The sequence below is a fragment of the Heterodontus francisci genome, chromosome 29 (assembly GCF_036365525.1).
Source record: "Heterodontus francisci isolate sHetFra1 chromosome 29, sHetFra1.hap1, whole genome shotgun sequence".
NCBI lineage: Eukaryota > Metazoa > Chordata > Chondrichthyes > Heterodontiformes > Heterodontidae > Heterodontus > Heterodontus francisci.
In genome coordinates, this window is record NC_090399.1 from 17,782,215 (window position 1) to 17,803,510 (window position 21,296).

Consider the following 21,296-nt stretch of genomic DNA (forward strand, 5'->3'; position numbering starts at 1 on the left):
TCGTTATCCAAGGTTCCCGAAACTTGCCAAACTTATCCTTCATCCTCACAGGAACATGCCGGTCCTGGATTCTAATCAACTGACGTTTGACAGACTCCCACATGTCAGATGTTGATTTACCCTCAAACTGCTGCCCCCCAATCTAAATTCTTCAGTTCCTGCCTAATATTGTTATAATTAGCCTTCCCCCAATTTAGCACCTTCACCCGAGGACTACTCTTATCCTTATCCACAAGTACCCTAAAACTTATGGAATTATGGTCACTGTTCCCGAAATGCTCCCCTACTGAAACCTCAACCACCTGGCCAGGCTCATTCCCTAATACCAGGTCCAGTACGGCCCCATCCCTAGTTGGACTATCTACATACTGTTTCAAGAAGACTTCCTGGATGCTCCTTACAAATTCTGCCCCATCCAAGCCCCTCGCACTAAGTGAGTCCCAGTCAATATAGGGGAAGTTAAAATCACCCACCACCACAACCCTGTTACTTTTACATCTTTCCAAAATCTGTCTACATGTCTGCTCCTCTACCTCCCGCTGGCTGTTGGGAGGCCTATAGTAAACCCCCAACATCGTGACTGCACCCTTCCTATTCCTGAGCTCCACCCATATTGCCTCGCCGCATGACCCCTCCGAGGTGTCCTTCCGCAGTACAGCTGTGATATTCTCCTTAACAAGTAATGCAACTCACCCACCCCTTTTACACCCCCCTCTATCCCGCCTGAAGCATCTAAATCCTGGAATGTTTAGCTGCCAATCCTGTACTTCCCTCAACCAAGTCTCTGTAATAGCACCAACATAGTTTCAAGTACTAATTCAAGCTTTAAGTTCATCTGCCTTACCTGTTATACTTCTCGCATTGAAACAAATGCACTTCAGACCACCAGTCCCACTGTGCTCAGCAACATCTCCCTGCCTGCTCTTCCTCTCAGTCTTACTGGCCTTATTCACTAGTTCCCCCTCAGTTATTTCACCTGCTGACCTACTGCTCTGGTTCCTACACTCGTTTAAACCCTCCCGAGTGACGCTATCAAAAAAATAAAGCGGTATGTTCAAAAAGGGTGTATGCACAATCCTAACAACTACAAGGCAGTCAGTTCAACATCAGCGGTGGGTAATGTTTTAGGAATAATAACCAGGGAAAAGAATTAACAGGCAGTTGGAGAGGTTTGTGTTAATTCAGAAGAGCTAGCACGGATATGTAAAAGACAGATAGTGCTTGACTAATCTAATTGAATTTTTTGATGAGGTAACAGAGAAAGTTGATGAAGGGAATGGAATAGGTGTTGTCGACATGGATTTTAAAAAAGCAATTAACAAAGTACCACATAAAAGGCTGGCTAACAAAATTGAGGCTCATGGAATTGAGGCTCAGTGTCCAATTGGATAAAAAATTATTGGCTGAAAGACAGAAAACAGAAAGTCATTGTAAATGGTTGTTTTTCAGACTGGATGATGGTAGATAGTGGTGGTCACCAAGGGTCATTGCTGGGACCACTGCTTTTTGATGTATGTAAATGACTTTGATATTGGAATACAGGGTAAAATTTCAAAATTTGCCAATCATACCAAACTTGGAAGTGTGGCAATCAGTGATAATGATACCAACCGACTGCAACATGACATAGATGGGCTAGTGGATTGGATAGACAAGCGGCAGATGGCATTTAATACAGAGAAGTGTGAGGTGATGCATTTTGACACAAGGGATAGGGAGAGGCAAGATATGCTTAATGGCACAGTTCTAAATAGTGCGTAGGGACGCAGCGACCTGGGGGTGCATGTGCACAGATCCATGAAGTGAGCAGAGAGGATCGTTGGCTTCATAGATCAAGGCATTGAGGACAAAAGCTGTGACGTTTTGATGAACCTTTATTAAGCTCTGGTTAGGCCACAAGTAGAATACTGTGTCCAGTTCTGGTCACTGCACTTTCGGAAGGATGTGAGGGTCCCCGAGAGGGTGCAGAGGAGATTTACCAGAATGGTTCCAGGGATGAGGGATTTTAACTACACGGTTAGGTTGGGGAAGCTGGGATTGTTCTCCTTGGAACAAAGGGAATTGAGGGGAGTTCTGACAGGTTTAGGTTAACTGTTCCCATTAGTTGATGGTACAAGGACTTGGGGACACAGATTTAAGGTTTTGGGCAAGTGATTCAGGGGGACATGAGGAAGATCTTTTTAACGCAGTGAGTGGTAACGACCTGAAACTCGCTGTCTGTGAGGTTGTTGGAAGCAGGGATGATCAATGATCTCAGAAGGAAATTGGTTTTGCACTTGAGGGAAATAAACTTACAGGTCCATGGGGATACAATGGGGCTGACTGGATTGCTCTACAGAAAGCCGGCATGGACTTGATGGGCCGAATGGCCTCCTCCTTTGCTTTAATGACTCCATGATTCATGTTGCTTCGAGTTCTTTTGCCAATTATCTTAAACCTTACATCCTCTGGTTACCAACCTGCTTCCATTGGAAACAGTTTCTCCTTATTTATTCTCATCAAAACCTCTTGAGATAAAAGGCAGAATTATATTCTCCCTCAGCGCAGAGCGCAGTGGTGTTTAAAGATTTGATTCCAACTCGCTCCCTCCCCCTCACAAGCATCGAGGCCAGGGCACTGGGCCTGGAGCCAAGCCAGGAATAGAGCCAGGAAACATTGGGAAGCTGTCAGGAAGTCTCTGCTCAGGTAGCTGATTACTGGGATTGCGGAGAGGACTCTCACACCCAGCAGCAGGACAGGGGCAGTGGGAAGGGAGGGAAGGTGGGGACGAGCCATCACCAGCTACCTCATGGATATTAATTTTAATTTTACGTTTTACTGACAATTTCTCTCTCAGCGGGTGATGCGGAGGGCCTTTATTTACCCCTCCCCCAGCCATAACTAGCTGAACTCCCATGCCATTGCTCACTGTTCAGCTGGGGTCTGGAGCACTGACAAGAAGAAGAAAAATTTTGTATTTACATTGCACCTTTTCATGACCTTAGCTTTCAAAGCATTTTACACCCAATAAAATACCTTTTTTTAAAAAATAAAATGTAGTCACTGTTAGTTTTTTTTTAGTTTTAGAGATACAGCACTGAAACAGGCCCTTCGGCCCACCGAGTCTGTGCCGACCATCAACCACCCATGTTATACTAATCCTACATTCCTACCACATCCCCACCTGTCCCTATATTTCCCTACAACCTACCTATACTAGGAACAATTTATAATGGCCAATTAACCTATCAACCAGCAGGTCTTTGGCATGTGGGAGGAAACCGGAGCACCCGGAGAAAACCCACGCAGACACAGGGAGAACTTGCAAACTCCACACAGGCAGTACCCAGAATTGAACCCGGGTTGCTGGAGCTGTGAGGCTGCGGTGCTAACCACTGCGCCACTGTGCCGCCCTGTTGTAATGCAGGAAACACAGCACAGGCCCCCGATGATCCAACATTTGAATGTCAGAACAAAAATAAATCTGCCAGACCTGGACCAAATCCACCACACCACCCAAACAGCCCCCAGATCCCCTGAAGACCCTCTTCGGGATTATGCATAGGTTCTGCAGGCAAATTTTAGAATTCCCGACTTTGGGCCGGCAATGATACTTGCGTCTTTTTTCGGTGTCAATCATGGCTCAGTGGGTAGCACTCCAGCCTCAGTGTTAAAAGATTGTGGGTTCAAGCCCCAATGTGCACAACAGCAAGGGCTGAGCAATGCGTATTTTTAAGGGAGGGTTAAATATTGAAACAGAAAACAAACTTGGCTTGTTGGCTGAATGCATGATCCAATGTGGTTCAGAGCCACACAGGCAAGTAGGATCCCAGATCAGATCCTCAATATGTCGGTCTCGGCCGGTATTGGAGAACACTACAGTTATACTCGGGTTAGGGAAGGAAAGGTAACGGGGAGTTCCCATCCCTCGATTCCTATCCAGAGACTCCTGCTGGAAAATCAGTGTCGGTGGTCTTTGGAGGAATGCAGAGTCAGACTTGCCTGTGATGCCCCTTTAGTGGGGAATATCCTGCTGACATTCACCATCTCACCTCCCTCAAGGAAAGATGGCATTTTGGGGAAGTCCTGGACTCCCTTAGAGCTGTGAGCCCAGCAAAAGGTTAATGGTTTTGGTACAGGCCAAGGGGAAAAACAAAAGCAAATAGCATATCGTCCTCTATGTGCCCTTAAGGGCTGTCCTTGAAAGCACCACAATGTCCCTTGTTAAGTAAGGAGCCATTTCTTCTGCATCCCTGTGTGTGGGAGGTGATCGCCACTCCTCACAGGAATCCAAAATATAACTGAAGCCCCAAGGTCGGTCTACAGCTGATTATCGATGGAGCACGACTGCAAGTATCTGGCAAATGCAGAGAGAACGGAGTCTTAAACACATCAACACCAAGGTCTCTGCTATTTTCATGTGCTGCAGAGGGATGCAGGAATTCGCTACAGTGGGCTAGAAATATTTGGACCACCACCACCCCTCCACCCGCCACCCCCCACCCCACCCCCCACCCCCCACCCCTCAACTTGCCCCTCCACCACCAGAAGGATGGGATTTTTCTTTCTATGTCCAGAACCAGAGACTTAAGGATCGCAAAAGAAACAGAGGAATGGCGGACAAAGTGATTTAGATCAGGTACAGAGAGAGAAACAAAGAGAAGGAAAGAAGAGCAAAGTGGGGGGGGGGGGGTGGGGGGGGGGAAAGAGGAAGACAGGAAAAGTGAGAAATAAATTTTAGTTTGTAAAATTTTTAGTATCTCTAATGAGAATTTACTATCTGTAGAAATGAGACACCATAGATTCACTTGTTTCCTCTCTGGGCCAGAGAAGTTGAATGGAATTGCAGGACCTAGTCATTAAAAGGTTAAGTGGCAGCCCTAACTATCTGGGGCAAGTCTTATTGGTAATGAATGCACATATACAGCAATTTCACGGGGAGGTTGAGGGCGAGCTGCCGTTTCTGCGAGGCTAACAAAGCAGCGGCGTGTTGTATGATTGCCTTTAAGAGGGTGTCCCTTTAAGATTTTAGTATGTTAATGAGCCAAGTACCAGGATGCAGTCATGTGACTCTAAATCAGAGACACTCTGCAACTGTAACACCCACAGTAAGGTTCTGTAAATAATTAGCTCTGTACTGTATATAATAGTCTAGATGTTAATAAAGCTGTTTGAGGTCTACAACCATCTGGACTCCACAGATCTCATTTATGTTGTATCAGACAACATAAAAGAACTCATTATATGGTGGCAGTAGTGGCGAGAAGACAAAGTCTAGATTTGAAGACCATGGTTACAACAGCGCTGAAAATGACCTTTCCTTCAGTCACTAGAGAAAAAGTTCAAGAAAAATACTAGCTCAGTGAAAAAAACAACTTACCTGAAGTTGTAGAACACAGAATGATGGGCTGCAAGTAAATCGGGCGAGTCATGTGCTGACAGACAAGGGATACTGCTTTAAAAAAGCTTTGAAGTCCTTCAAAGCATTGCCTTTTTCTAAAAGTTACATGTAAAAAAAAAGAAAGACCCGATTCCTCCCCCAGGCTGATTGTGATTGGCACCATTACAGGAGGTGTCTGTTATAAAAAATGCGGGAAAACCCCAATATCTGCAGAACCTTATACAGGCAGCCAAAGTTAAAAAAACCCATTAAAGCGCTCAACCGTGAATAAGAGCTTCCATTCACCAAGCCACAGTAAATAATCTCAAAACTACTAGAGCCTGAAGAACATAAACAAACTCTAGCAAAAGCCCCATTGGACCTTCTATTGAGCAGCTGTGTAAACAGAACAGACATAAGTGCTGGAAACAAGATAAACGTACAGCACTAGCAAACATATGCTCCTGTGAATCAAAGCAGCTAGTATAAATAACAGTTTCTTAAAGGGAAAACAGTGCAGAGTCATAGAACAAGTCTTAAAGCAAGTTTTAAGCAAAAGAACAGCAGAAAGAAGGATACCAAATTTCCCAGCATGAACGGGAAGGCCATGGATATCCTATCTGAGTTGGAAATGTTCAAACAAAGGATGCAGTAATGCTTCACGGAACAAATAATTGTAGAACCAGAAAAACAGGCTATGAAAATTCTAATAGCATTTCGAAATGAGGGATTACACAGAATCAACACCTCTGTACTATCTGATGATGACCAGAAAGATCCTGAAAAGATATGGAAAGTGCAAGATCAGCTTTGATTACGAGTGAATATTAGAATTCACTGCCTGTAATTGATGTCCTACAGGCAACAGTCATAGGAATCAATAGACCAGTTCATCAGTAGATGCTGTAGCAAGGGCAACGAATGCGACTTTTCAGAAACTGAGTTGTCAGACTGAATAATGGAGATCGTGATTGCATTAACACCCATTGAAGCATTTCAGAAAGACCTCTTTGGGAAAAAGAAAGGTCACAGCATTGATGCACTGCTGGAAGAGGGCAGGAAATATGAAGCCATTGTCGCTGGACAACAGCACCTGCAAGCACTAGATGCTGCCAACAGCATCGGCATGATAACCAGGTTGAAAAGGGCAAGCAAGCTGTGTGGCAAGTGTGGTTTGTCTCACTCACTGCAAAGTTGTCCGACATTTCAAGAACTGTGCAAGGCGTGCGATGCAAAAGGACACTGGGCCCACCTATGCAAGAAATCTGGCTCCAAAGACACAAACAGAAGGTACAGCAGGACACAAGCAAAAAGAAAACAGATGCGACAACAGGGCACAAGCAGCAAGGAGAGCACCAGAGACCTGCGTAAACACAGGCCAATACACAAAGTCCACAGCAAAACAGACAACTCAACGAGTCATAATTCTCAACCAGAAGACGAATATTGTGAACCTGACACATCACGTTGATGAAGTCAGAGTCTTAGACATAGAGTTTTACAGCACAGAAACAGGCCCTTCGGCCCAACGCACCTGCGCTAACCATCAAGCACCCATCCAATCTAATCCCATTTTCCCGCACCTGGCCCGTAGCCTTGTATGCTATGGTGTGGTGACCAGAACTGTACACAGTACTCCAGCTTTGGCCTAACCAGCATTTTATACAGCTCTAACATAACCTCCCTACTCTTATATTCTATCCCTTGGCTAATAAAGGCAAGTATCCTGTATGCCTTCCTAACCACCTTATCTACCTGTGCTGCGGCCTTCAGTGGACAAGCACCCCAAGGTCCCTCTGACTCTCTGTACTTCCTAGGGTCCTACAATCCAATGTATATTCCCTTGCCTTGTTAGTCCTCCCAAACTGCACCACCTCACACTTCTCAGGATTAAACTTCATCTGCCAAGGCACCGCCATCTTACCAGCCCATCTATATCGTCCTATAATCTAAGGCTTTCCTCCTCACTATTTACGACACCACCACTTTTCGTGTCGTCTGTGAACTTACTGATCATACCTCTTAAATTCACGTCAAAATCATTAATGTACACTGCAAACAGAAAGGGTCCCAGCACCGATCCCTGCAGTACCCCACTGGTAACAGGCTTTCACTCGCAAAAACAAACCTTGACCATTACCCTCTGCCTCCTGCCACTAAGCCAATTTTAGATCCAATTTGCCAAATTGCCCTGGATCCCATGTGCTCTTACCTTCTTAAGCAATCTCCCATGAGGGACCTTATCAAAAGCCTTACTGAAGTCCATGTAGACTACTTCGACTGCTTTACCCTATTCTACACATCTAGTCACCTCCTCGAAAAATTCAATCAAATTTGTTAGACACGATCTCCCCCTGACAAAGCCATGCTGACTATTCCTGATTAATCCCTGCCTCTCCAAGTGGAGACTAATCCTGTCCCTCAGAATTTTTTCCAATAATTTCCCTACCACTGACATTAGACTCACCGGCCCATAATTACCTGGTTTATCCCTGCTACCCTTCTTGAATAATGATACCACATTCACTGTCTTCCAGTCCTCTGGTACCCCTCCTGTGGCCAGAGAGGTTTTGAAAATGTGTGTCAGAGCCCCCGCTATCTCCTCCCTTGCCTGGGATACATCTGATCTGGGCCTGGGGATTTATCCACTTTTAAGCCCTTTCAATGCTACTTTGATCATGTATATCACAATCCCCCTCCCTGATCACTACACCTACCTCGTCCCTCTCCATAATGAGCACAGATGGAAAGTAATCATCCAAAACATCACCTATGTCCTCCGGCTGCACACACAGATTGCCTCTGTGATCCCTAATGGGCCCCACTTTTTCCCTGGTTATCCTCTTGCCCCTAAGATACTTAGAAAACACTGTGGGATTTTCCTTTATCTTGTCTGCCAGTGATTTTTCATGCCCCCTCTTCGCTCTCCTAATTACTTTTTTAAGTACTCCCCTACACTTTCTAAACTCCTCTAGGGCCTCAGCTGTTTTCAGGGCTCTGAATGTGCCATAAGCCTCCTTTTTTTTTTTTTACTTATCCAATCCTCGACATCCCTTGACATCCAGGGTTCCCTTGACATGTTGGTCCTACCCTTCACCTTTACGGGAACATGTTGGACCTGAACTCTCACTATTTCCTTTCTAAATGACTCCCACTGGTCTGATGTAGACTTTCCTACAAGAAGCTGCTCCCAGTCCACTTTGGCCAGATCTGTTTTATCATATTGAAATCTGCCTTCCTCCAATCTGGGACTTTTGTTTCCGGTCCCTGTATGTCCTTTTCCATAACTACCTTAAATCTTAGAGTTATGGTCACTATCCCCGAAATGCTCCCCCACTGCTACTTCCACCACTTATCTGGCTTCATTCCCTTGAATTAGGTCCAGTACTGCCCCTCCTCTTGTAGGACTCTATGTGCTGGCTGAAAAAGCTCTCCTGAATGCATTTGAAGAATTCTGCCCCCTTTAGCTTTTTGCACTAATACTATCCCCTCTAATATAGGGGAAGTTGAAATCCCCTACTATTATTACCCTATTAATTTTGCACCTCTCTGAGATTTGCCTACATATCTGCTCCTCTATCACTCCCTGACTGTTTGGAGGCCTGTAGTACACCCCCAGCCAAGTAATAGCCCCCTTTTTGTTTTTATGTTCTACCCCACATGGCCTCATTTGAGGGACTTTCTAAGATATCACCCCTCCTTGCTACAGTAATTGACTCTTTGATCAACAGTGCAATGCCACCTCCTCTTTTACCCCCTCCCCCATCACATCTGAAGATTCTATACCCTGGGATATTAAGCTGCCAGTCCTGCCCTTCCCTCAACCATGTCTCTGTGATCGCAATAATATCTCATCCCCTGTGTTAATCAACGCCCTCAATTCATCTGCCTTACGAGTAAGACTCCTTGCATGAAAATAGATACAATCCAACCTTGCATTATTTGCTTGAGCCTTAACAGGTCTACATTTACTCTGCCCTCCAGACTGACTTAGCTTCTCTTCCATATGTGATTGTACATCACCCCCTACTGTGCTTCCGCTCTGTATCCCATCCCCCTGTCAAATGAGTTTAACCCCCCTCCCCCCCGCCCAAAAGCATTAGCAAACCTCCCAGCAAGAATGTTTCTCCCGTTCCGGTTCAGGTGCAATACGTCCATCTTATACAGATCCCACCTTCGCCAGAAACAGACCCAGTGATTCAGGAAACTAAAGCCCTCCCTCCTGCACCCTCTCCTCAGCCATGTATTCATTTGCTCCAACCTCCTATTCCTATACTCACTAGCCCGGGGAGCTGAGAGAAACCCAGAGATTACAACCTTTGAGGTCCTACTTTTTAATCTGCTGCCTAGCTCCCTAAATTCTTTTTGCAGGACCTCATCCCTCTTTCTACCTATGTCATTGGTACCAATGTGGACCACGACCTCCAGCTGTGCACCCTCACCCTCCAGAATACTTTAACCGCTCTGTGATACCCATGACCCTTGCACCAGGGAGGCAACATACCATCCTGGAATCACGTCTGCGACCACAGAAATGCCTATCTGTTCCACTAACCATAGAATCCCCTACCACTCTTGTCCTCGTCCCTTTTCCTCCATACCAGCACAGCTGCGTCACCCATGATATTCTCGATGCATTCTCCAGAGGAACCCACTTTCCCATCGGTACTCAGAACTGAGTACCGGTTAGAAAGTGGGATGTCCTCTGGCAACTCCTGCACTACCTGCCCTGACCTCTGTCCATCCGGCAGCCACCCAGTCACCCCCCGAATGCGCTTGCCTGGGCACCAGCTTGACTAACTCCTGAAACGAGCCATCCACGTAGTCCTTCACCTCGTGGATGCGCCACAGTGACTCGGCCACCTATCGAGCTCCGAAACCCGAAGTTCAAGCTTCTGCGACCGGAGACACCTTCTGCAGACATGTTTGCCAAGGTCACATGGCATGTCAACGACTTCCCACAGTGCACAGGAGGCACATTCTGCTTGGCCAAGCTGCCCTGCCATTACTTAATTTTGTAATGAAAACTTGCCAGTGTAATAACTTACCAGCTATTTACAATCAGATTTTATCCTCTTTTCCTTTGAGACCAAAGAGCACCTTCCACTGCTTCCAGCCAGCGAAAATACCCACACTCAACTTACAGCCTCACTCCATGCAAACAGCACTAGAACAGCTAGTAAATACTAATAATTTATAGGTAGCTATCCTGGGGCTTTAATTTAAAAGGAACCTTTTTTTTTATTCCAATCTATCTCAGCTAACCCAGGCAATAACAGCTGCCACCCACCGACCAATCTGCGCACAGAATTTCGCAGATGTCACGATTCATTTTTTCACTAAATTCAAACAGAGTGTGCGCAGAAACAGTCAGAGAGTCTGAACGCTGCCCCAGACATCGGGTAGGCGAAGGGCCTCGAGCCCTGCTCTTTATTTTATAGCTCTTCTTCAGCCCTGTTCCTTCCAGGTCCGCCGCTGCCCCGGACATCAGGTAGGCAAAGGGCCTCGAGCCCTGCTCTTTATTTTTTAGCTCTTCTTCAGCCCTGTTCCTTCCAGGTCTGCCGCTGCCCCAGACATCGGGTAGGCGAAGGTAGTGAAACAACTGGAAGCTTTCGCCACTATTAACATCACATGCCCAAAGAGAGCTGGCAAACATACACTCCGGGTCAAGATTGACACCGGCGCTAGTGTAAATATCCTATCAGCCCGAATACTCAAAAACAATGGAAATCAATGATACAACCAACAACTGCCAAGTTATCTGCATACAGTGGGTCACCCATCCCTTGCAGTGGCACGCTGACAATACAATGCAGCGAAGGCAAGTCGGCATAGAAACCACAATCATTCTACCTAGTAGACACGAGCGGACCAGCAGTAGCAGGACTACCAGCGTGTAAGGACCTCAATATCATAACTATCCACGAGGTCACCAAGATACCAATTACAGCAGAAGAGACCAAGGGGAAATCTCCAAGGACCGGAACCCACTCGCAGACTCTGGCCAGCATCAAACGGTGCAGTCTGGTAAACCAGCAACAGCACAGCTATGCCACGGCTTCACCTCTGTTATCCAGAGAACCGCCAGCACAACAACGAGTCAGAGTGGACAGGTATCTCCATGACACCAAGTACTCTGCCTCCAACAAGTCCTCAACCTTGAGCCCCCAAGCCTTCAGAGGTGGAGGATGAGGAGAGGCGAAGGACACACAATGTCCTGAAGATGCAGAGGAGGAATGAGTCGAAGCATTGTCTGTTGGCTCTTCGAGATGAGGTACCGGAACTCTCCAAGAAAGACAAGGCCCCAAAAGTGGTCATCTTGAGAAAAGCAACAGAGTATCTTAGCAGGCTGAAGGCAGAGCAACAGAAACTGAGTGCAGAGAGGGAGAGACTTCAGAAAGAACAGCAACAAATGAGACACAAATTCCCCGAGCAAGAATTGTCAAGCCACCGAGATGATGTATGGACTTTTCAGTCTCTATATTTGTAAATTTCACAATCTCTATCCATGTGTAAATAATTTGGATGTTATCAACGTTATGTGTTTGTACTATTAGCATACGAGACTTATCTTTGGAAAGAAGGGGGATGTTGTATAATTGCCTTTAAGAGTGTCGTCCCTTTAAGATCTGAGTATGCTAATGAACTAAGTACCAGGATGCAGTCATGTGACTCGGAGCCAGAGTCACTCTGCAACTGTAACACCCACAGTAAGGTTCTGCAAATAGTTAGCTCTGTACTGTATATAATGGTCTAGCTTTAATAAACCGGTTTGAGATCTTCAACCATTTGGACTCCGTGCATCTCATTTATGTTGCATCAGACAACATAAAAAACTCATTACATGGTGCACATCAACCAGTAACTTGCCGCAATCTGAAATTCCTTGCCAACAGTTGCTGGACAATTTACGTATGAATAATGGCGAGCGCCATTACATTTGCTGTTGTTTTGTCAGCAAAATCTGGGCCTTTAATATAAATGCAGCACGAAGTAAAATATGATCTCGCTAACACAGACCAAAAAAAAACTGAAACTGCAGAATAAAGGACCACACATAGCATAACCATGACAACCCAGTGTAGCTACAACCCAACATGTTATTTTGATGTCGCCATGGTAAACTCCCATTTGCCTATTGTAATGATAATGTAGAGTAGGCCAATTATCATAACCCCAATGCTCACTGAACTTAATATATTACAGGATTTTTTTGTACATTTGTACAGAAGCTGCTCCTTTCACAACGTTACTGTCTCTGCCTTTATTCCGTTGAGATGACTATTTCAGGAGCATGTGTTCCACCTTGTCAATCCTTTACTTCTCATCAGTGCTTACCAAAGTACGATTGAATAACAACCACAACATGCATTTATACAGCACCTTTTACATTGTCAAGCATCTCAAGGTGCGTTACAGGAGTGTTAGCAAACAAAATTTGGCACATAAGCAGATATTAGGTACATGTGACCAGAAGCTTGACCAAACAGGTAGATTTTAAGGAGTGACTGAAAGGAGGAAAGAGAGTTTAGGGAGACAGAAAGGTTAAGGGAGGAAATTCCAGTACCACAAGACACGCAGTGCTGGATACACAACCAATTACATATTATAGGGACCACAAAGTTATTCCCTAGGTTATTACAATCTTAGATTCTTAAGTTTTGAAAGGGCTCTGATGAGAAGAGACCTTATAGGGATAATGTATGATAAGTGAGGAGATCCATTAATCCTGAGCACAATTTTAAGTTAAGTTATGATGGTAGAACAAGGGGATATAATTGCATGCGGATAAAGAGTAACTTTAGGACTGATATCCGAAAGAACTTTGGCATGAGCAAGAATGGGCACCCCATTATTAGAGGGAGAATGTATGAAGTCAATCAAGAGGCAGCTAAGTACAGTGAAGGAAAAGTAGGAACAATTCATTCAACCCCCTTGAGCCTGTTCCACCATTCAGTCAGGTCATTGCTGATCTCCATCTTAACTCCATCTACCAAACAAAAAAACTAACAATCCCATTTTGGAAATTTTCACTTGACCTTCAACATGCACAGTATTTTGGGGGTGGAGGCACAGGGGAAAGGTTCTCGATTTCCACGACCCTTTATGCGACGAAGTACCTCCTGACATCATCCATGAATGGCCGAACTCTAATTTTAAGATTACGCTCCCTTGTTCTGGACTCCCCCACCAGAGGAAATAGGGCAAGTAGAGAGAAACTATCAACTCCTTTAATCATCTTAAACACCTCAGTTAGTCTTCCATACCCGAGTACAAGCCTATGCAACCTGTCTTCATAATTTAACACTTTTAGCCCCAGTGTCATTCTAGTGAATCTGTCCTACTGTAACCGGGGAGGGGGGGTGGGGAAAGTGCGTGTGCTGGCTGTGTAAGGATGAGATGAGTCTGCCAAATGGCCTCCTGCGAACATACTTATCCTTGTGATCTTTACTGCCTTTAATGCAACATTGCAAATCAAACATGATCTCAAATAGATGTGTAATACATGTACAGAAAATTGAGATGATGGTTATACAACCAGGATTAAGATCTAAAGCTGCCGAGGAACTACAGGGGTTCAAACACTGACCTTTATCCTTCAAGATTTGAGTTGAAATCCAAACTAGACTAGGATGGTAAACATCTCATCTTTTTTGCCATTTCTTCTAACTTTGGAGAACACCACCTGACCAAGGCTAGCCAATTACTTTCTTGTGAAGTCAGATGTCATGACATGTGTAAAATTGACCAATCAAGTTCTTGGAAGGTGGGGTATCAGCACCTGACCTGAATTATCTACAGTTTCTGGGTGAAGTGGGGGCAGAAGGGTATTACTACCTGATCAATTGATTTCTTTGGTGGAGGGGGGTCAGGGGTCACCATTTGACCAATGTTGACCAGTATAATAACAGTCTCCACCTGTTGGTTTCTTGGGAAGGTGCGTGTCACCACCTCACGAATACTGACCAATCAGTTGGTTGTGTGGTTGAGTGTCACTGCCTGACTAATGCTGTCAATCAGTTTCTTGTAAGGCTAGATATCACCTGACCTATCTTCACCAATCGGTTTCTTTAGGGTGGGTTCACCACTTGACTACATCATCGTCAAGTTACATCAATTCTGCAACATAGAAATCGGCCGTTCGGCCCAACTGGTCTATTCTGGTGTTTATGCTCCACATGAGCTTCCTCCTGCCCCTCTTCATCTCACCCTATCAGCATATCCCCCTATTCCTTTCTCCCTCATGTGAGTTCCCCATTCTCTCCACTCTTCTGGGTAAAGATTTTTCTCCTGAATTCCCTATTAATGATTATCTTATATTTATGACCCCGAGTATTAGTCTCCCCAACAAGTTGAAACATTTTCTTCATGTGCACCCTATTGAACCCCCTCATTATTTTAAGGAGTTCCATCAGGTCACCCTTTGTTGTTCTCTTTTCGAAAGAAAAGAGCCCCAGCCTGTTCCCCATTTCCTGATAGATTTAACCTCTCAGTGCTGGTATCATTCTTCTGAAGTCTTTTTTTGTGCCTCCTCCAATGACTAATGCCCGCCAATCGGTTTATTGTCAGAGGTGCACATCACTACCTGACCGATGCTGATACATCAGTTTCTTGTCAGCTTGGACAATAGCCAACAGCATTCGGCCTATAGTTGCTGAGAGTATTTAAGCTACTTCAACAATGGGGAGTTACATTAATATATAAATCTGAAAATAGCTGTGACAAGTTCCCAAGGATGGACATGAGTGATGGAACATGGTGGTGAGAGAAAGCCTGCCTATATCTAGCTTACTATGTTTCACCAGGCATCCTTTTGTTTGTGTGAACTGTTAAGAAAACGTGTGTATTTATATTGAGCTTTATCACAGTGAAATGTCTCAAAGTGCTTTGTGCGATGAGTTGATTTGAAGCCCAGTGATTATTGTTCTGTCGGGAAGTATGACATCCATTCCATGCCAGGAACATCCCACAAACAACAGATCCGGCGAGTGCTCAGTTAGTCTGTTTTTTTTCCCTTTCGGTGATGTCGGGTTGTGAGAGGTATCTTGGCCGGGGGCCTAACGGCGACAAAATAGTCTCTGCTTCTCTTCAAATAACGCCACACGAATCATGGGCGCAGGATGACAGGGCTTTAACTTCGACACCATCTGAAGGGGCTCAATCTGTTTGCTGGGAGAATTGGAACCTTCCCATTCAGGTGATAATAGGCACTCAATAGAACAAGCCAAAAATAATAATCTTCTTGCTGAAGAAGCCCATGTTTCTCTGTGCTTATCGGCACCTCCAGCCTCAAAAACAAGGTGGCCAGATAATTCGCTGTTGCCATTGTTTGCAAAGTCTGGCTCGGGTATAAAATTAAAACCCGACCCGACAACAGCCAACCCGAACCCAGCCCGGGACCAAGTCCTTTAATTTCTTTAAATGCCCGACCCAACCTGAGCCCGACACATGTAGTCGGGTTTGGTCAGGCAGCCAGGCCTTACTGCAGAGTGCAGACACCTTGACGTCCTGAATGCTCATTTGAAAATTACTTCCCGGAGCAAGGCAGCATTGTCCACGTCCAGCCTGACCCAACCTGAGCCCGAATGCTGGACCCGCAAGAGAGACCCGACCCAACCCGACCCGACCCAACCCGAGCCCTACACATGTCGTCGTGTCTGGTTGGGTTCGGGTCGGCTAGCCACGCTTTAATTGTCTGTTTCAATCTATTGGAACTTTCAATTCCTGGATTAAAAGATTTTGGCTTTCAGTCCATTTAATCCAGGCTGAGGGAGTGCTGCATTGCTCGGGAGAAACAATCGACTCTCGTCAGGAATGGAATATAAAAGTGGGGAAGGTTTGCTACAGTTATACAGGGCACTGGTGCAACCGCATCTGGAGTACTGCATGCAGTTTTGGTCTCCTTACTTAAGAAAGGATATAACTGCATTAGAAGCAGTTCAGAGAAGGTTTACTTGACTGATTCTGCGGATGAAGGGTTATCTTATGAGGAAAGGTCGAACAGGTTGTGCCTATACCCATTGGAGCTTAGAAGAATGAGAGGTGATCTTATTGAAACATCTCAGGTCCTGAGGGAACTTAACAGGTGGATGCTGAAAGGAATTTTCCTCTTATGGGAGAGACTAGAACGAGGGGACACAGTTTAAAAATAAGGGGTCTCCCATTTAATAGGGAGCTGAGGAGAATTATTTTTCTCTGTGTTGTTAGTCTGTGGAATTCTCTTCCTCAGAGAGGCAGGGTCATTGAATATTTTTAAGGCTGAGTTAGATAGATTCTTGATTGACAAGGGAGTCAGAGGCCATAGCAAGTAGACAGGAAAATGGAGTTGAGGCCACAATCACATCGGCCATGATCTTATCAAATGGCGGAGCAGGTTCAAGGGGCCAAATGGCCTACTCCTGCTCCTAATTTGTGTGTTTGTATGACCTGTTGTGTCCCAGTGTCAGGTTCTATACACGACAGGTTCAGGGAACAATTCAATCCCCCTTTGGTACAGTTCGGCCTGCGTGTGTCTCAGCGTCAGCTCCCATACATGAACAATACACAATGGGTAAAAGGGAATGATTTGGTCCGTCTGGTACTGTAGAGTCTGTGTGTGTCTGTGTCAGCTCCTGTGCATGCACTGAACATAGTAGGTAAAAAGGAAGGATTCACTCCTCTCTGCTACTGTACGGCCTGTGTGTGTCTGTGTCAGCTCCTGTACATGTACAGCACACAGCGGATAATAGGGAATGATTCACTCCTGTATGGTAATTTACAGCCCGCGTGTGTCTCAGTGTCAGCTCCTACACATATACAATACACTGCAGGGTAAAAGGGAGCAATTCCTCCTTCTGTGGCACTGTTCAGTTTGCAAGGTTCTCAACCTGCTTTGATACTGTGTGAGTCTCATGCACAGATCCCATCATTATCACCAACAGCTCCAACAAACTAAGTGCCAAGATGGCATTAAAAAATCCTTACTGTTGTCAGTTGGACTGAAAGCGCTGAATGTATGTATAAAGTGAAAAGGTGGGCATTGCAGTCACACAAAAGCCAAGCAATGTTATAGTATAGCTCCCATGGTGTTTCAGTGGGAGGGGCATTGACCTTTGACCCTCCATTAACTTAGAAAGGAAACACTGTGGCTAATTGGGGAATATTTGTCCTGAACCTTTTTTTGTTTGTAATGGGCCTCTGAAGGTGATGGTTATTCTGGAGCTATTTCCTCGTGATACCCGACTGACTGCTTGACGTGTTAGCATAACCCACTCATGTTCCTGCGTCAGAAGCTTTTGGGTTCAAGCCCCAGTCTAGGACTGACATTCTGGTCTGATAAACTGAAAAAGAATTCACATTTATATAGCGCCTCCCAGAATCTCAGGAAATCCCAAAGTGCTTTACAGCCAATTAAGTAATTTCAAAGTGTAGTTACTGTTGTAGGAAATGCAATGGCTAATTTGTGCAGAGCAAACTCCCATAAACAGCATGGAGATACTGACCAGAAAACATAACTTTAGTAGTGCTGGTTAGGGGCTAGGCATTGGCCAGGACACTGGAGAGAACTCTCCTGCTCTTCTTTGAAACAGTCCCAAACCCGAGACTTGAGGGCATTGTCTGTGCTGACTATCCGATGCAGTACTGAGCAGGTGTTACTCTGTCAGAGGTGCTGTCTTTCAGAAGAAAAGTTAAAACCGAGGACCCGTCTGCTCTCTCAGGTGGATGTAAAAGATCTCATGCAATATTTTGAAGAGCAGAAGATTTCTTTCCTGGTGTCCCGGTCAATATGTATCCTTCAACCAACATCACTAAAACCACATTATCTTGTCATTTATCTCTTTGGTGTTTGTGGGGTCTTTTTTTTTAGATTTAGAGATACAGCACTGAAACAGGCCCTACGGCCCACCGAGTCTATGCTGACCATTAACCACCCATTTATACTAATCCCATATTCCTACCACATCCCCACCTGTCCCTATATTTCCCTACCACCTACCTATACTAGGGGCAATTTATAATGGCCAATTTACCTATCCACCTGCAAGTCTTTTGGCTGTGGGAGGAAACTGGAGCACCCGGAGAAAACCCACGCAGACACAGGGAGAACTTGCAAACTCCACACAGGCAGTACCCAGAATTGAACCCGGGTCGCTGGAGCTGTGAGGCTGCGGTGCTGACCACTGCGTCACTGTGCCGCCCTTGATGTGCAGACACATTGGCTGCTCTATTTCCCACAACAGTGACTACACCTCAAAAGCGTGTTTCATTGGCTCTACAGCTCTTTAGGACATCCTGGAATCATGAAAGGTGCAAACCCTTTCCCTTCTCTTCCTGTAGGTTAATACAATCGATGGGTCCCAGAGACAGTCCAGAGAAGATTGGTCAAAATCAATCCCTGTTTTCGGAGGGAAGCTCAGATTCTTCAGCCTGGAGAACTAGCATCTCGGATAACAGCACAAAGAAGCCAAGGGCAGAAGCACAAGAAGACACAGCAGGCACATGGGAGCTCTACCACCACTAAGTTTCCCATCAACTTGTACAAATATTGCCGTTCTATCACTGTCGCTGGGTCGAAAACACAGTTGCAGCACAGTGGGAGTATTGTCACCTCGCAGACTGCAGTGGTTCAGGAAGGTGGCTCACCACTGCCTGCTCAGGGGAAACTAGGGACAGGCAATAAATGCTGGCCCTGCCAGTGTCATCCAAGAATGAATAATAAAAAGGATTGTGAAAGGAAAGTTAGGATAGAAGCCAGGAAGGATTTCTTCACACAGAAGTGTGAGCAGCAGCTGCAACAAGTCTCCCAGAAGGGAGACTGAGGTCTGAACACTCAGCTCATTGAAGCAGCCAGATGGCTGCAGTGGGAAGACAATCGGGCTGGTATTCTGGAAGGAGGAGGTCAAGTGAGCTGAAAGGCCTTCTTCATCCGTAAGTTTCTCTCCGCCATTTCTCTCGACCCCGATGACTACAAGTGCACGGTCAGGCTGTACTATCAGGCAGTGAAATCAAAAGAAAGACTTGTATTTACTATTTACCTCAGGATGTTCCAAAGTGCTTCACAACCAATGAAGTTCTTTTTTAATTCATTCACAGGACGTGAGCATTGCCAATAAGGCCAGCATTTATTACCCACCCCTAATAACCCTTGAAAAGCTAGTGAGCTGCCTTTTTGAATTCAACTGAGTGGCTTCCCAGGCCATTTCAGAGGACAGTCAAAAGTCAACCCCACTGCTTTGGGTCTGGAGTCACATGTAGGCCAGACCTAGTGAGGAGAGCACATTTCCTTCTGTTTCGACCACGTGATGTTTCCCACTGTTCAACTCCCCACCTGACCGCAGCAAGTGTATTTGTCTCAGAGCTTAGCCCCTTAGTGTTTTATTTTTCAAATAAACAGACAGCGACAGGTTTTCTTGCAGCATTTAAAAACAGAAAATCAATTGTTTGTTGATCAGTGCGTCTCATCCTGAAATTGTCACAACCGCATCCACTCACGCATTCGCTCACACACCCGCACACACATGAAACAGATAGAGAAAGGGAAAATGAAGGGGGCTTTTAGTGTGGGGGGAAAGATTATGATATACCTGTTGAATTCTCTTGGAAATCAAGTTCTGGATGGGTGCAGGCCTGAGATGAGAGTAGATTTCTCTCTTGATTGAAGGTTCAATTGAAGATGGGTAACTGCGAGTTCTCACTGCTGTATACTATAAATTTTTAAAAATTTATTCATGGGATGTGGGCGTCGCTGGCTAGGCCAGCATTTAATGCCCATCCCTAATTGCTCTTGAGAAGGTGGTGGTGAGCTGCCTTCTTGAACTGCTGCAGTCCATGTGGGGTAGGTACACCCACAATGTTGTCAGGAAAGGAGTTCCAGGATTTTGACCCAGCGACAGTGAAGGAACAGCGATATAGTTCCAAGTCAGGATGGTGTGTGACTTGGAGGGGAACTTGCAAGTGGTGGTGTTCCCATGTATCTGCTGCCCTTGTCCTTCTAGTTGGTAGAGGTCGCGGGTTTGGAAAGTGCTGTCTAAGGAGCCTTGGTGCATTGCTGCAGTGCATTTTGTAGATGGTACACACTGCTACCACTATGCATCAATGCTGGAGAGAGTGAATGTTTGTAGATGGGGTGCCAATCAAATGGGCTGCTTTGTCCTGGATGGTGTCTTGAGTGTTGTTGGAGCTGCACCCATCCAGGCAAGTGGAGAGTATTCCATCACACTCCTGACTTGTGCCTTGTAGATGGTGGACAGGCTTTGGGGAGTCAAGAATTACTCGCCGCAGAATTCCTAGCCTCTGACTTGCTCTTGTAGCCATGGTATTTATATGGTTACTCCAGTTCAGTTTCTTGTCAATGGTAGCCCCTAGGATGTTGATAGTGGGGGATTCAGCGATGGTAATGCCGTTGAATGTCAAGGGGAGATGGTTAGATTCTCTATTGTTGGAGATGGTCATTGCCTGGCACTTGTATGGTGCGAATGTTACTTGTCACTTATCAGCCCAAGCCTGGATATTGTCCAGGTCTTGCTGCATTTCTACAAGGATTGCTTCAGTATCTGAGGGGTCGCAAATCGTGCAATCATCAGTGAACATTCCCACTTCTGAGCTTATGATTGAAGGAAGGTCATTGATGAAGCAGCTGAAGATGGTTGGGCCTCGGACACTACCCTGAGGAACTCCTGCAGTGATGTCCTGGTGCTCAGATGATTGACCTCCAACAACCACAACCATCTTCCTTTGCATTAGGTATGACTCCAACCAGCGGAAAGTTTTCACCTCAGATTCCCATTGACTCCAGTTTTGCTACAGCTCCTTGATGCCATACTGGATCAAATGCTGCCTTGATGTCAAGGGCAGTCACTCTCACCTCACCTCTTGAGTTCAGCTATTTTGTCAATGTTTGAACCAAGGCTGCGATGAGGTCAGAGGCTGAGTGGCCCTGGCGGAACCCAAACTGAGC